At 29.2% G+C, this 15,957-nt stretch overlaps 1 protein-coding gene across 3 annotated transcripts in view; it reads left to right on the top strand.

Annotated features, from left to right (window-relative positions):
* LOC122630541 overlaps nucleotides 1-15,957 on the top strand; it is a 164,459-nt gene that overhangs the window by 26,245 nt on the left and 122,257 nt on the right. For 2 of the 3 annotated variants that reach the window (XR_006327508.1, XR_006327507.1), the window contains exon 4: nucleotides 11,579-11,925. The exons of the other annotated variant lie outside the window; for it this stretch is intronic. The gene's annotated coding sequence lies outside the window, so the exon portion shown is untranslated. Of the gene's footprint in view, nucleotides 1-11,578; nucleotides 11,926-15,957 lie in introns of those variants that run through there. 3 annotated transcript variants of the gene reach the window in all.

Raw genomic sequence — 15,957 nt, 5'->3', positions numbered from 1 at the left:
TTTTTTTTCTTTGATCACGCTACTTCGTAATTTTACGTCATTATGTTCTATCGAACGAATGATCGTTTCATACGAAAATATTGATCACAGAGAAAACGTTCGTCCGTATTCGTCGAAGATTTTTCATTTCCTTTTCTTTGTAATTATCTTCTATTTTTATTTTTTTTTTTATTAACAATTTTTCTATCCTCTGTAAGGAAGGTTTTTATGAAAATTGAAAATTTTTATTAAAACAGTAAAGAAAAAAGTAATACCGGTGGACCGCGACTGATAACAATTCGTAATTATTCAAATAGACCCGTCGAGACTTCTCGTTCGTCGTTGGGCAAACTTTAATATATAGGGTGGGTCGAAAGTACCTAAATAGATCGAAAATTTCTTGGTGTTTTTTTTTTTCTTTTTTTTTTCAAATATCGCGATATTGTTTCTTTTCGAAACTTTTTAGGTTAGTTTTTTTTCTTCTTTTTTTCTTTCTTTCTTTTCTTTTCTTTTCTTTTCTTTTCTATCGTAAACGTTCTATCGTAAAAAGGAGAGATCAACACGTACATATACATACATATACATATGTACCTTTTTCTTTTCTTTTCTTTTCTTTTTTGCCGAGTTGTACATCGTAACCATCATCGTTAAGCCGCGTACGCATGATAACAAGTAGGTCAGACAGATTTAGGTTATATTCCGAGTAATAAAGAATTTTATTATTCGAACGAATAAATGATCGAGTCGCGTTTAAATGTATTACAAAAAGTTTAGATATAGACTTTCCTTTTTTTTTTTTATTTTTTATTATACTATTCGATCTGTTTTTAAACTCGTATACGATCAACTTGATTATAAAAAAACAAAAAAAAATGGCCGTCCATCTTCACCGACAATTCTTCGGCTCTCGTAATTGTTCCTTTCTCTTTTCTTAATAAAAATTTTTATCTTCTATAAATTTTTATGAAAATTGAAGATTTTTATTATGCGAGTTAAGAAGAAGAAAAAAAAAATTTTTCGACGGACCGAACGATAAAAACTCGTAATTATTTAAATAGACGCGACGAGATTTCTCGCTCGTCGTTGGGCAAACGTTGATACATAGGGTGGATCAAAAAGAATTTTTTTTAATGTTTTTTACAAAATCAATGTTTTCTTTTCGTGACTTTTCAAGCTATTTCTTTCTTTTTCACTTTCTTCTTTTTCAAATCGCAAAAATAGTTAAGAGTTTGTAAGATCGATTAATTGTAAAAATAGTTGAATTAGAACTTAAGAATTTTTGTCATCCATTCTTGTATTAATTTTACGTAAGATTTTCGTTAAAGGGAATTAAGGGTCGTTCGTTGACCGAAGGGAAAATAGTAACCCTTATGAGTTTGGTTTTAATAATATCGTATTCAATCTCTTTTAATAGTTTGGCTTTAGTACGATAATTAAATCGCGAAGCGATATATGTATACATATCGATCGGTACAGAAATTATATCCTTTACATTACTTACATATGCGATTAAGTATATATATACCGTATATTATCGTTTCATCTCGACTTATAATATATTATCGAAAGAAAAATTGGAATCCATTTTCTTTATTCTTCGTAGACATTTGAGTCGTTATTCTCTTTCACAGAAAATGGCTGAAATTCATTTTTTTAAACCGTAAAAAAAAAAAAAAATAAGTAAAACAAAATCACGTAGTATCGTAAGTACTACAGACGTTAACTTGACTTTTTTTTTTTTTGAAAAATGGACTTAGGTCATTTTCAAAATAAATGGCTCATTTATTCTTCTCACATTTTGTCCCTCGAGTTGCCGTCGTCGTAAAAAAAAAGAAAAAATAAAGAAAAAAAAAAAAGAGAGATTTTTTTCTTTCTACCGGCAGAGTAATAAAATTTTTTATTATCTTTTTGATATGATATATGTATGTGTATATATATATATATATATATATATCATATCATATGAAAGGTAGAACTCTATTTGAAAAAAAAGATATAAAAAGAAAAAAGAAAAAAAAAGAAAAAGAAAAAGAAAAAAAAATTATGTGCGTGAAGTATTAATATATTATATCACACGAACGTATTATTTAATCGGATAAAACAAATTTTTTGTTGACGGATAGATTGTATAGATTTTTATAAATTTATTTCTTAAACATGCGTTAATATTTTGTGCGTTTATTTATTAATTCGATTAATATTTGTTCTACTTTCTTTCTTTCTTTCTTTCTTTCTTTCTTTCTTTCTTTTTTCTCTTTTCTCTTTTTCTTTTTTTCTTTCTCTTTTCCTCCGTGCACGTATATCTCGTGTATTTCCTTTGATTTTTCATATTCATACATTCTTCGTTAAAATATTAATATTATTGCAGTGAATATATTATCATCGTATATGACATTACTGTCTGCAGAAACTTAAAAAGAGAAATAAGAAATTACATTAATAATGAAATTGTTTGTTTCTCTACGATTTCAATTTCAATTTTGATTTCGATTTCGATTTCAAAATTGATATACTTACCGTAACAAAAAATTCGTTACAAGATACATATATGTTTCCTACAGATATGTAACATGGTTTTAACGAGTTCATCATCATCAGTAATAATAATCGTCGTGTTTTTGGACGAATCAAATACCAAGGAATTAAGTAACTAAAAATGATTTTCCCATAATATATTTTCATTTTACCTTACTTTATTTACATGGGGTAGAGATCGTTCGTAGGTATTATACTTACGCTTGATCGAAAGTAGCCGAACTATGATCGATTATACTTTGACAAAGCATATTGCCCATCAATCCCCAACCAAAAGATCCGAATAGATGAAAAATACACATTAAAGCGTCCTCCAGATTTTCCTCGATTGATTCTATTCTGAGTAACTAAAAGATATAAAGAATAAGAGTGAAGTATATAATAAAGAGATAGATTGATAGATACAGAGAGATAGACAGAGAGAGAGAGAGAGAGAGAGAGAGACTCACTTGCAATATGTCGACTGCTATAATGAAAAAACCAATCGAAAAGCTTAGAAAAGATACTTTTTCATAAATGATGTTTACGTTCTCGACGAATCTGTTACGATAAAATAACATCGTTATAATAAAACAATGACAATGTTAATGGGTATATTAAATTATTTTTATAAATCAAGAAAATTTTTTAAACGAGTCGTGGAAAGTGCTTAAGTAATTTTTCAAAAAATCGATCGCACTTTTTCGAGACTTTTTAGACTATTCTTTCCTTTTTTTTCTTTTTTTTTTTTTTTCTTTTATTTTTTCTTCCGATTGCAAAATTATAAGTTTAGCAAATTTTTTTACGAAACAAAATAAATAAATAAATAAATAAATAAATAAATAAGAAAGAAATGAAATAAAAGAGAAAGGGAAAAGTAAACGGTCTAAAAAGTCATGTAAAAAATTTCAACCCGTTAGTCTATAAATATAATATATATATATGTGTTATTATTATTATTATTATTATTATTATTATACTAACTCGATAGCACTCTTATGCGTTTTTATAGTGCGAATTATTTTCTCACAAATTCGTTCATTCTCCTCGTTTACGTATAATTTTTGATCTACGTTCTCAAAAGCTTCGTCCAACGTGTATCTGAAAAATGTTATTACTATTCTCACTTTTTTGATTTTATCATTATTATTATCATCATCATCATCATTATTATTATTATTGTTATTGTTATTCTTTTTATATATTTATATATTTATTTATTTATTTTTTTATATCATTTCTTCTACCATTCTATTCCATTTGATTTTACCGGACCAAACGGAACATAGCGCAAGCATGTTGAACGCAGACCACGAAGAATCCATTAACGGCTGTTGTAACGATTCCAAAGAATACTAACAAAACGTATGTGCTTGCTAACGTTGGATAAAAATATATCGTTTGTTTGATAAGTGAATCCATTAAGATCGGTGAGTTCAATGGACGGCTTTCGTTTAATGGTAAAACCACGTCCAAAAACGTTGGTAAAATTGTTTGAAATATAAGAAACATTACGCTAACGTAATATAAACCTAAAAGATAAGAAACAAAACATGATAACGATAGTAATGAAAAAAGAAATAAAAATAAAAATAATAAAAAAAAAAAGGATAAAAAAGAAACAAATAAATATTGACTAGCGTTCATTTATATAATAAAAAAAAAAAAAAAAAAATAATGGATCGAAGAACCTCCGTATATTCACCTATAAGAATAATATTGTACAATTTGCTAGTGGATGCATATTCCTTTAAAATATTGATACCTCTTGTAGTAATTAATTCGTTCCAATCGTATTCGATACGATTCCAAATCACATTCATCTACGATTAAATTTGATTAAACAATGAACGAAAATATAGGTTGATCGTGACGTCGAGAGAAATAAGTGTTTACTTACTATTTTTATTTCGATTAAATCGACGTAATAATGTGCGACTACGCATAGATAAAACAAGGCGAACGACATGGCTTTTAGAAAAAATACTACGTCGAAGTACGACCGATCGAGTTTTATAATCTGAATGAACTAATTAATAAAAAAGATAATTGTTATCAAAGAAAAAAGGAGAAAGAGAAATAAAAGAAAAGAAAAGAAAAGAAAAGAAAAGAAAAGAAAGAAAAAAGTATTCAAACTCGATTTATTTATAAAGGATAAGAAAGTAAAAAAACAGAAAGTAGATTTACCGGTATGACGATACATAGTAACATAGCTATCTGAGTGTAAATCGTTCTAATTAATTTAGTTTTTTCACTTTGATGAGGCCACATGCCGATGATCGACAAAAAGAAGCGATTGATGTTGTAATAACGTTTCATAGGATAGCTCATGTCTTCTCAAGGGTCACTGCACATCTGACCAAGCTCTTCAAGGACTTTGTTGTACCCTTCGGTATTGACCCTCCTTCTCTTCTTCTTTTTTTTTTTCTCTTTATTTTTCTACTTGTTTTTTCTTTCCTCTCTATTTCTTTTTTTTACGATCCATCGTACATGTACGTATGTATATACGATATATATGTACATATACACGTATACATACGTATATATATATATATATGTGCGCGCGCGCGTGTCTGTATATCTTCTTTCTTTTCTCCTCGTTTTATTTAGCTCGCAGTCGAGCTTTGAATAATCCATTTGATTCATTTTGACGCGAACATGCGAATAAAAAATGTAAATTAAGCAACAGTTAGAAACTGAACGTAGACGTTAGATGGAGTAATTTTCGTTATTTCTATGTAAGGGTCGTCGAGAATGAAAGCCGAGAATATTAACATGTGCGAGAGGGATGGATGGATCGATCGGTTACAACGCATAAGCTCTTTACGTATAATTAAGGTACAACCCTAGGCATCGCTGTTCTCCCTCTTTTACTACGCTCACACGCTCACATAGTCGTTCTCACTCCACTTTCTCTCTCTCTCTCTCTCTCTTTTTTTTTCTTTCTTTTTTTTTTTCTTCTTCGTTCAACCATCGCTCGAGTTTACCACCGTCCGCAGTAACTGGATAGAAAAACGTGGATCGACTCGTACGAGTGAAGTTTGATATTTAGTTTTTTTTTTTTTTTTTTTCAAAGACGACGAGTAATAATTCTTTTTTTTTTTTTTTTCTTTTAATAAACGAAGTTCTCGCGATTTCGTTAATCGAACGATTCACTTACTGAATGCATTGAATGCAACGTATGCATCGCGCAGATACGTATTTATTTAGCGTATTGCGTTCATTGCATTTGGATTATTCGCATTTCCGAATTCGGCGTCGACATGCATACATGCATATATGCATACATACATACATATATAAGTATGTACGTATTTACATATGTATGTAGGTAGGTAGATACGTACGTACGTACGTACGTACGAAGAGAAATTCTCTTCGGTGGTAAACAAAAACACGCGTTATGCTCGGATATCCCAAATCGAATGCGAATATGTCTGAGCAGTAAGTTGACTAAGCGGAATTTCGAGTGACGTAATCTGTTCGCAATCGAATGGATAGATGGACGGACGGACGGACGGATGGATGGATGAATGGATGAATGGATGGATGGATGGATCGCAATTTTTGCTTATCATGGAATCCTTATCGCCCATTACCGACGTCTAGACGCATCTAGCACGTACTTATTAACATTGCGGATAAATGAATGCAAAAAATTAATTTTTATATATATATACAAGACTAAGGTTTATATATATGTATATTTAATTTATATATAAATTAATTTTTTGTATATATACAATATATAAAAATATTATTACGTAATAATATCAGAGCGATATCAAAATCTAAAATTTATATATATATTTTTTATTATATATATAAATTAATTTTTTGTATATATATATATATAAAATACATGAAGATATTATTACATGATAATATCAGACCGATATCAAATCGATATTATCGAATTAAATTATGATGACTCGATCGAGTAATATCTAAATTTCAAATTCGAATATCCAAAAATATTTACAATTTGCATTATTCGATACGTATCTATGCGTATTACGATATAATTGTGATTTGATATGCTTATGAAACTTTTGAAAAAGAAAAAGAAGAGAAAAAGACCTGCGACATTTATTCGTCTTTTATTTGGCTTTTATTAAATATCTTATAGAACTTTTGGTTGGTAAGTTTGATAAGAATCGTTCTTAGTTTCTTTTGTGGAACGATATATAAACGGAAGTATAAAACTTGGTATCGATACTTTCATGATTTATCAAGAGGGATTATTTATTTCGGTTTAAGATATTTTTCGATTTCGACGTCGATTCAACAAGTATCTCCATTAGAAAATTTATAACTCGAAAATTTCGACGTGTCGACTCAACGATATTTCCCGATTGAGTTAATTTTTTATTGAATCGATTAAATTTCGTCGATACGATCGTTAATTACAATCTTTGTGCGATTATGAATGATTGCGATTAATAAAATATATTTTTATAAATAATAATAATAGTAATCGTAATAATAAGTTACACGTATAAGTTTTCTTTAACGGTATAGGTAATACTTACAATTTTTATTGGATGAACGTTTTATGGAGATTTTTTTTTTTTTTATACGCGTTGCGTGTTACATCGATATTAAATATATTGTATCGCGTTGCATAGCGTAGATTTTTTTTAGCGCGTGTTACACGCGACGGAAGAAGCATATAAAGCGTGTAGAGTGTGTCAGTGCGTGTTAGACGTATTGTTTGTGTAGTAAGTTACATTGAAACAAATGGTTATTACTTTAAAGGAGAAAACGCGACATCCAACATCTGCCATATATAAAACGTACATACGTACGGACTTACTACGTATTTACTTACCTTATCTTTACTATTTACTTATTTGACTTTATTTACTTTTCCTTTATTATTTATTTCTTTTACCTTATTTACTTTATCTTTATTATTTACTTAATTTATCATTGAGATGAATATATATATATATATATATTTATATATATATATTAGCGTATATTCGCAAATGTTAGATGTGTATATATATATGTATATATATATACACATTTAATATTATATATAATATATATATATTATAGCTATATATATTATATATATATATATATATATATACAATATGAAAACATTATCGTGCCTTTAAAAATGTTAGATTTATTCGAGTGAAAATCTTAGGAAATACATTTTCATAGTAATATCATTGACGAGAGAAAAACTTGCCGTTTCGTACTTCGTTGGATACGTTCGTGATATTTCTTATGACAGTGATCGAAGTAACATACCGTAAGATACGGACGAGTGTAACAGCTTAGTTAAAAAAAAATACAAGTAGTTAGGTACATACGTACAATTCTTCCTTCGTATATATAAATAATAAAATGTATATTTCTTACCGAAGAGAAAAATGTGTGAGAGGAAACGAACATTTTGCCGATCGACAGATAAGACGGTCTCATACTTCTCATTAGCATTAACATTGCCAATTTTTGCAACCTCGGTGAAAATAAATACCAAGGTATCGTGCACCTACGTGTTATTGAATATTTTCTATCACGTATAAATATATATTTAACGAATGATCTTACTTTATTTATTTTACGTGAAATAATACTCACGTTTTTTTAAATACGATATGACTATGATTCAATACTCTTTGTCCGATTATACAATTAAACAATGTCCAAATTATCATACCCGACATGTGTAGAGTACAAATAGCTGTCATAGTTAAAGATTTTAGATCGTTACTCGCTTGCATCAGCTGGAGATATCACGAATTTTTATTATTTTATTTTGTAATTAGCAAGAGAAAGAAATAGAGATAGATAGATAGATAAATAGATAGAAAGAAAGGAGATAAAGATAGAGATAGAGATTATCTTCGCATTTAATCTATACCTTTTCGACTATTCGTAAAAATTTACTCACTCTCATTATGTCGGCGGCAAGGATCAAAAGAGTCATTATAATCTGAACGAGATAACAAATCTCGGCGAAGGAATTTATTATTTCGGTGTATCTTTCGTTGAATAAGAAATGAGAATAAGAAAAGAGAAAAAATAGAAAGGAGGCAGATGGATTTTTATCAAAGCATTTGTCGATATAAATAAAATGAATTTGTAAAATAAGGTACTCACTCTATCGCCAGTTTATGATAATTAATACCACGTATTATTCTATAATATATTTCTTTGTTATCGATCAATTGAAAAAGATTATCTTCTTCTTTTTCGTTAATTACGTGTTCTAATATATATCTGAAATCAATTAATATTATATATGATGAAAATTGATATTTTTATCGTAATATAAAAAATATAGTAATGTGTGTGTGTATTTTAATAGTAGAGTCTTACCCAACTACACGAAATATCGCACAGGTGTGTTGAATGAAAGCTATGAAAAAAGTATAATTCGCCAAAGATACGATGCCAGTGAATATTATGAATACATTGGAAATGATTAATATAGCGTAAGGATTTTTTTCCTTTTCGATGATCAATAATTCGACTGGATAGATCAATTCATAGGTATAATTATTATTCTCTGGCATTATATCTTGTAATATGATCGGTATCGCTGAAAAGATAAATATCACTACGACCGGTATATAAAAGGAATCTGAAATAATATCGAGGATAATTATTTATTGATACTGTGAAGATTTGAAATTATAATAATAGAAAAAAAAAAAATAAATAAATAAAAAATAATTACAACGACAGTAATAGTAATGATTGAACTCACATATCAAAATTCGCGTTATGAGTCTACTTTGATCGGCGTATTTTTCAACGATCCTCAATTCATCAGGTTTCAATTTGTCCCAGTCGCATTTAATGTGATCGGCGAGGAGTCTGATCTATAGCGAGAAAAATCGATTGGCACCTTTATCTTCTCGAAAAGGTTCTGTTTAAAAATCATCGCGGTTTTTGATCGATTTAATTAACGAAACCACGATACGATGATATCGTGGCTATCGAATTTTCATATATAGAAATTTCTCATCATATATATATATGTATATATATATGATGAGTAATATAGTAATAATATAAATAATATATTTTTTTTTATTAATATGATGATATTCAATAATTTTTAAATAAATAATATATATATATATAAATTGAAGGCACGATCTTTGTAATAAAATAATTTGTAAAAAATTTCATTTTGTTTTTGTCGAGAAGTTAGAAGATAAATTAATTTATTAAATAATACGTAAAAAGGACATTTTGAAAAAGATCGCAATTTGTCCAAAATCACGAAGAAAAAAAAAATAAAGCTCGCTTTTTATAACCTTTTTTTTATCTTGACCCGTTAGTGAAAATTTATATAATACATTTGCAAGATTTATGTTGTTTATATATACGTATGCACGTATACGTATATGTTGTAGATTTTATCGAAATTAAGCGAAAGACGTCAAAAAGGAATAAAAAATCTGCGAATTTTTAGGTCAAAAATGATGAAAATTCTGATTTTTATAATTTTTAACCGTTTATAGTTCGTAACAACGTTGAAATAAAATTTTTTGTAGACAGTATATAATAGGAATAAATCTTTGAATTGTTTAATATATAAATTAATTCTATTATTGTTATATATTATTTACTAATATTATATATCAATAATATTATTATATACATATAAATATTATTATATAACATTAATATTTAATAATATATATTATTCTTATTATATATTATTATATATATATATTCACTGTTAATATAATAATAACTTGTTATAATAATTTATCTTTTAAAACGTACTTCCTTCTTATTAACATAGGCGGTACAATATACCGCGATGATACACAGATATGGCAAAAAGAACATGAAATTGTTCATTAATAAATCCATATTAAACTTCGAGGTGATCATATTTAACACCTGAGAAAAAAACAGAGTTAGAAATATATATATATATATATATATATATATATATATATATATAATTAATTAAAAAGAATTAAATGAAATTTATTAGCACTTGGAATTTCTTCCTCCTTTCGTTTTGTACTTGGTTTCAATATTTAAAAAGAAAAAGAAAAAAAAAAAAAAAATTTACGATAATTCACAATACTGTAATTTACATTTACAATATTAATTTTACGAATCAAAAAATGTATCTATCGTATATAAATATATTTATATTTATTAACACTTATTCGATGTACTCACCTGTGGTATTATAGCGATCGTTAAAAAAACATTAACGATAGATGTACGAAAGCGACTAGTTTTAGGATCCTGATAAGGCCAAAGTCCGATAAGCAATAGTAACTCTCGATTAAGTTTGTAATAATGATTTTCAAAGAGGCTCATCGTTGAAGTTTGACTATCAAGAATCTTATGTTCCTCTACGTATAATTTTCTCATTCCATTCTCTCTCTCTTTCCCTCTCTAATCAAAAATATCAAAAAAAAAAAGAAATAGATTTCTTTTTCACCCTCTTCCTATTATACTTTATCGTTTAGTAATGATATATCGCGTGTATCTTCTATCTTCTATCAAGTGAATCGTAATTGTACGATTTGAAAATTTTAAAAGAAACTAAGTATATACTGTATACACAAATACACACACACACACACACACACACACACACACACACTATCTCTCTTACTCTCTATCTATCTCTCGTTCAACAAAGAACGATTTCCTTTTACGTATACCTACATATATAAAAAAAAAAAAAGGAGTGTGAACTCGAACACATGTCACTGCGAAAAAAGGGACAACGTTTTTCATCGATCATCCCGTCAACGTCATTAAAACGTTCTCCTTTCTTTTTTCCTTCCCCTATCTTTTTCCTTATTTCTTTTTTCCTTTCTTCTTTATTTCTACCTTTCGACGATTCGTCCACGACATGCGCCCTTTCATTCTTTTCGTAGTACTTGACGGTGGAAGGTCTCTCTTTTCTTCAGGACAAACAGAGAGAGAGAAAGAGAGAGAGAGAGAGAGAAAGATAGACAGATCGAAAAAGAAAAAGAAAAAGAGAGATAGAGAGAGAGAGAGAGAGAGAGAGAGAGAGAGAGAGAGATTTTCGAAACGTTTCTGTTTCATTGACATGAAGTTCTCTCTTTCGACGTAGCTTTTCAACCGGAAGAGGAGATCGATTCCATTGGAAGGACCTCGATGAGCACCGTTAACTCGAAAGTCCACGAGTCGAGTCTACCTGTTGCTTGTATCTCGCTAGAGACATAACCCGACCACGGGAGAATCCCTTCGTTTAAGTATTATCTCTCTACGTTCTCGTCGTGAAATACTCCTCGTGGATTTCTAAAGTTACCAGTATACATACATACACGCGAACGAATGTACACATTTAAGTAAACGACCTTTTTCAATTCTTTACGCGAATGACGAACGAATGTAGAGAAAAACGTATGTAATGTTTGTTTGTCTGTCTATCTGTCTGTCTGTCTGTCTGTCTGTCTGTCTGTCTGTGTGCACGTATGTGTTTGTAGTTTTGTATTTGTACTATTTCTTTTTATTCTTCCTTTCATCTAATTTTTTCTTTTGCATCGAGTTCGAAAATGAAATTCACGTCGAGCGAATATTATATTACTACGATAATAATAGAATTTTATTTGTTGAAATATTTTGAATATGTTGCAGGTAATCCGACAATAATGATTTCCCGTAATTTCATAGCCATTGAAATGTTTTACGAGAATTAATAATAATATACGGATATGTATGATAAATGGGATTATTTGTTGATATAGATAAAATTGATATCGATTATCGTGTTACACACGGTGTTCCGATTTTCTACTGATCTTTTTTTTTTTTTTTTCGTATTTGATCCGGTAGATATTGTCTAATCGATGTTGATTAACTCGTTATAAAATTGATCGTTTAAAAAAAAAACTGTGTTTAACAAATATACGTGAGTAAGTAAGTAAGTAAGTAAGTAAGTAAGTATAATACGTATCGCTTGTTTGTATTTGATATGATTTTTCATGTAGACTTTTTTCTTTTTTTCTTTTTTTTTTTTTAATCCATTCAAGAAACAAATTTGAAGAACACGCGTTTAGGGAAACTATTAAATAAAGCTATCGTAAAGTAAAGTATTAGTAAAATAAATATTTGAGAGGATGATACGTTCCTTTTTTCCCTTTTTCTTTCTTTCTTTTTTTTTTTTTTTTTTTTTTCTTATCGATCGTGCTACGAGTACACGTAGAAACGCGTTTAGTACCATTCTAAATTGTATTATTTATTTCAGAACAGTTTAGATCGAAACTTTATTGGTATTATTATTCGTAATATACGTGTATTCTTTTTCGCGCTTTCATTACGCTCGCGTTAGCGTTTCCACGTTTTTATTCAATTTATTTTATATATTTTTTATTAATATTAACCAATGACCAATAATCCTTACAATTTTTGTTTTTATTTATTTGTTTATTTATTTATTTACTTATTTATTCATATAATTCCTTCTTTTCTTTTTTTAACGAGAGGATTTCATTAGATTCTTTTTCATTTCCTTTCTTCTTTTTTTCTTTTTTTCTTTTTAATTATTTTCTTTCGATCTCACCGTGCACACGTGAATTCAACACGTTATCTCTATTCCGCGTTCTTTATATGATTTTTCTTTTTTTTTTCCTTTTCATTTATGTATTTTTTTTTCTTTTTTCATTTTTACAAATACTCGCTTTTTTCGGGTTATATGGGTACCTCGTTAAAATTGTAGAACTCGTTACTTTTGGCTTATTTATTATTTACGTATAACGAAAAGATTTTCACGTTTGTAACATGATCCATCGGATACGCATTGAGGGAGGGTTGTGCCGAGGGTGAGGTTGAAGTTCGTGTAGATATTCAGTCGTCCAGTTTTATGGCTTCGAGGATTTTATTCCTGACTTACGAGCCGCTTGCACGCGCGTTGTTCAGTATGTTCGACGAGTTTGCTTCATTTATGAGAGAGAAAAAAAAGAGAGAGAGAGAGAGAGAGAGAGAGAGAGAGAGAGAGAGAGAGAGAGAGAGAGAGACGAAGTAAAACTGGGAACTCGACCAGACACATCGGATTTTCCTGAAGAGCTCAGACAAACACGATTTTAGTTCTACATAATACTTTTTACTCTTATTCAATTTTATCAAAAATATAAAATATGCAAGCGTATAACTATGCATATATATATATATATTTTCGTTCTATCAAAATTTCTCTCTCTCTCTTTCTTTCTCTTTCTGTTTTTTTTTCTGAATATCTTTTTTTAACTTTTTATTTGAGAAAGTATGGAAAGAAAAGATCGAATATCTCGATGAATCTTGTTTGTCGGTGAAACTTGGAGCAGTAAGCAAGAAAGTATTGAAAAAAGGAGAACACGTTGATAGAAAAGAAAAGATCGATAAGGAATACAAAATTTATATATATATATATATATATATATATATATATATATATAAAATTCATTCGTTCTGCAAAGACGTAATATTCTTTTATATCTCTCATTCGTCATTGTCGAGATTTTTATAGGCCCGTTCCCATAAACAATGGGAAAATTCTCGATGAACTGTCTCGTTAACGAAGAGAAACGTTTAAATGTTCTCTCTCTCTCTCTCTCTCTCTCTCTCTCTCTATCTTTTTATTTCTTTGTCTATCTCTTTCTCTTTTCTTCTTCTCATGGAAATTCAACCACGAATTTGAGCGGCTTTTGTAACGTTTAAATCGAGCGAAACTGAATTTGGGTCATCGATCGTGCCAAATACAGTTCTCTCTCTCTCTCTTTCTCTCTTTCTCTTTCTCTCTCTTTACCTCTTTCTCTATCTTCTTCCTTCCCCTATCACACCCCGTTACTCCTCTCTTAACGTACGTTCGATACTTTGTTTGTTTCGAGTGTTTACATAGGTTCGCAATTTACGATTCATCGTCTTCTCGCGTTATCGAGCCACCACGCAACGCCAAATTGGTTTATTTGCAAAGGACACTCTAACGCGTTGTGATTTATCTTGTACGTTAAATCGTTTCGACTCTATCTCTCTTTGCCTTTCTCCCTCTTTCCCTCTTTCTTTCTCTTCTATTTTTGTTACTTCGTTTATCTCTCTCATCGTTTCTTTCTTGTTTTGTTTTCCCTTCTCGTCTCGTTTCATTTTGTTATTTCCCTGTTCCTTTCGAATGCGAGTTCTGTTTTTTCTTCTCTCTTTTTTTTTCCCTCCGAATTTTTTCCTTTCTTTCTTTTTCTTTTTTTTTTTTGTTTTTTTTGGATTCTCCTTCTATTCTCTCTCTCTCTTTTTTTTTTCTTTTTATTCTTTTTTTCATTACCGTTTCATTCCATTTATTCATTTCGATTATTTTTTTTCTCCGCTTTTTTACCTTTCTTTCTTCCTTCATCCTTTTTTTTCCTTTTTGATATTTATTTTTTTTTTATATTCGTGTGTATATATATATATATATGTATATTTTTTTTTTTTTTTCAATTCGACGATTCGTTCTCGGTAGTCGCATATTTACGGAAGAAAATCGTCGGTAAAATGAACGTTTGGGACGTAGGATCGTACGTTTTAACGGCACGACACGGCACAGTCACGGCACAGCACGGTACAGCACGGCACGATCGTTAGAGGACTTCGGCGCACGTACAAAACGCGAATTTATCGAGAAACTTTTCCTCGTTCATCAATATGGCTCGGTGAAGAAGCATAGACCGTACGGAGTATATCGATTACGTTCTCTCAAAAAGCTCGCGGGGAGCATAACTCTCTCGTAGAATTCGAAAATATCTGACAGAGAGAGAGAGAGAGAGAGAGAGAGAGAGAGAGAAAAGTGTGATCTTTCATTTCTTTCGAAAAATGGAGATCATTTTTTCATGATAAAAAATTATACTCCTTCTCTCCTTCCAAGTTGTGTATAGTAAATTTTTTATCACCGTAACAAATTATTTCTTTTTCGTTTTCTTTTTTTTTTCTTTCTTCTTGTATCTTATTCATTTGATTCATTTCCTGTTTTCTTTTCTATCTTCTTTTCTTCCTTTTTCTTTCTTTCTTTCTTTCTTTCTTTCTTTCTTTCTTTCTTCTTTTTCTTTATTCAATGATCAGTAACAGAGAAATTTATTTAACGTGTTTCTTCCTTCAAGCACGTACGTCGGGGATTAAATTATAGTTGCGACAAAAAAAAAAGAAAGTATCATGCTTCGTCCGATTCTTATTTCGCATACGATTTATTTGTTTTGTTTTGCTTTTCTTCTTTTTTTTTTTTGTTTCGTCGATGATCAGAGATAGAAATTTATTTAAATCGTTTCTTCCTTCATTATTTTCATTACTATTATTGTTATTATTATTATTATTGTTATTATTATTATTATTATTATTATTATTATTATTATTATTATTGTTATTACTTGCTTTTATTACGATTATTATTATTTTCTGTCCATTTTTGTCTGTTTTCTTTTTAAAGAATTAGTAACAGAGAAATTTATTTGATCCGTTTATTCCTACGAGTTGCGTGTATTAAATTTTTGT

Source organism: Vespula pensylvanica, chromosome 1 (genome assembly GCF_014466175.1).
Source record: "Vespula pensylvanica isolate Volc-1 chromosome 1, ASM1446617v1, whole genome shotgun sequence".
NCBI classification, from domain to species: domain Eukaryota; kingdom Metazoa; phylum Arthropoda; class Insecta; order Hymenoptera; family Vespidae; genus Vespula; species Vespula pensylvanica.
Note: the sequence above shows the minus strand (reverse complement) of the source record. Positions and strands in the feature narration are given on the sequence as shown.